The following is a 2,428-nucleotide window of genomic DNA, read 5'->3' on the forward strand; positions in this document are numbered from 1 at the left end:
GATGAACTGGTGACAGGGTGTGTGTGTGTGTGAGTGGGTGGGTGTGGGTGTGGGTGTGTGTGGGGGGGGGGGGGCAGTGACATCCTGTTTGGGTCATGTGTGCAGCCCTGTGCTAGTGTGGGAAAGGGGAGAGGACAGCAGCCAAGAAACAAGGGGAAGACAGAATGGTTTAATGCATATAGGCTAAGATGCAACCTCTGAGTGTGCATGTGTGTGTGTGCATGTGTGTGTGGGTGGTTTTGTGGTGTAGTGTGGACCAAATGTCCCCATGATGATATAAACATCTGAAAAGTGGTGGTTTTATGGGGACATTTGCTAGACATTTGCTGGTCCCCACAACTTCCTAAAATGGTGATATTGTTATTGATAAAAAGTGTCAAAACATTTATTTGGTTAGGGTTAAGGTTGTTGTTATGGTTAAGGTTAGTGTTTAGTTATTATTCTTTAGTTACAGTAAAGCAAGGGTCAGTGAAAATTCCCCAAGATATGAATACAAACACCCGAATATAATACGAACTCAAAATTCAAACACACACACACGCACACACAGAGAGTAGCATGTTTTCATATACAAACAAAAGCAGACATTCAAACCAAGGACAAAAGACACAAACCATCACAATTTAACCATGATTAAATCTCCAATAGGATATTGTATTATTATCATCATTATTTACGCCCTCTGTGTATAAAAAGGACAGAGAAGGAGGGGGAAACACAAACACTTTAAGCTGTAGCACTGGACTTTGACAGTTCTATTCATAACAATGCACATTTAAGAAAGAAAATGGCAACCTTCACAGTTCCTCTGACTCTTTCGGTGAAAATCATGCTCAGCCCATTTCCTTTAATTCTTTGCCCTACTCTGGGAAAGAATTTTATATCCTTCCTGCAGTCTGGGCTGTTAGCTCCACTTGGCTCTGGAAAGTCTTCCTTGAGGGTGCGAAGCAAGACGTTCAGAAATGTACCATTGTCTTTTGTTTGGGTCTTAATCCATGTCACAATGTGAGGCTGGTTCTTTTGGTATACATAATGCTCTTTTCTTCTTTTCTTTGTTTATTCTCTAACAATCATATTCTGCAACACACGTTCTGCTGCTTTGGTGGGTCCCCAGGAGTGGACCGAGGATACTGTGGTTAACCATCTACAGTCCTGCACTGAGTTGTATTTACTTCTGTTTCCTGTTATTTTGTTGTTGTTTTTGTTGTTGATGTTGTTATGGTTGTTGTTGCCATGGTTTTGCTTAATTATAGCATGAATTAGCCTGTTTATTTATGAGAACGAGAATGATATTTTTTCCCCAGCTTCATTCCATATAGTCCTAACACACATTGACCCATTTCATTCACATTCTCCTTTTCCCTCAGCCCTGAAATGCATTCTTTTTTACCCCTGAACTTCCCTCTCCAACACCACTGAAAATAACACAGTTCTTCTTGGCTCTGTCACATTTTCTAAATCTCAGTCAAATGTATAAAAGCTTAATCATAATTAAATGGTACATACATTTTTAATGCCATTCTAATTTTTCTATTTAGTTGGCAATTTTTTGGCATCAGACACATTGTGAGGAGATTCACATCATCCAAAACTGTAAGGGTGCACGACCATCTTTGAATCAACAAACAATACAGTATGTAGAACTGCAGTGGTTTAAAAGAACAGGCTTGAACATAGAGTAGAAGCCATACATGGATATCTAAGTGAAACTGAACACAGAACAAAAAGTCCCTGCTATAGAAAAACACAAACATCATCAGGGTGTTCGCACTTGACAAATGGTCTGAGTCTAGAATATTTAATTAAAATAGCTTTACAGTACATGATTCAGAAATCATTAATACAATTTTAAACAATGCTCACAAATAAGTCCTGACAGTGATTAATATTCTCACCTCTGTGGGCATGATTAAGCAGTGAAATTAAATAAGCATTAATCTAAAGAGCTCCTGGAGAGATTACATCATAGTACAGACAGACCACAGAATGGTGTAATCCACTCAGGGACAACCCAGTCACAGTGAAGACAAAGCTTTAATACAAGCTGTGTCAGCGGAGCCCGGGCATGTTCCAGGACACAGCAGAAGAATGAATGAATGAACGAATGCTACAGAAGGTAAGGAGCATTCTTTTACAGTAGACGGCACGGTGACAGCTGTACATCCATGGCTACAATGTTCCCGCACTGAGAAAAGTCTCTAGGGTCAGAGTTCACGGGAAAACTGACGAATGTCTGAAACCACAGTCATCCAAAGCAGCTCCCCAAAGATTTTGAATAGTGGCTTTATACAAAAAAAAGCAAAAAAAAAAAAAAAACCCAGATATTGGCCTCTTAAGCATCCTTTGTTGTGTCCTGGGAGTTTGTGCATGTGAGTGTTAGATGCAATCAGTCTGATTGTTATCCCCTGTGAACCAAACAAATACTGAG

The sequence above is a fragment of the Chanos chanos genome, chromosome 3 (assembly GCF_902362185.1).
Source record: "Chanos chanos chromosome 3, fChaCha1.1, whole genome shotgun sequence".
Lineage (NCBI taxonomy): Eukaryota > Metazoa > Chordata > Actinopteri > Gonorynchiformes > Chanidae > Chanos > Chanos chanos.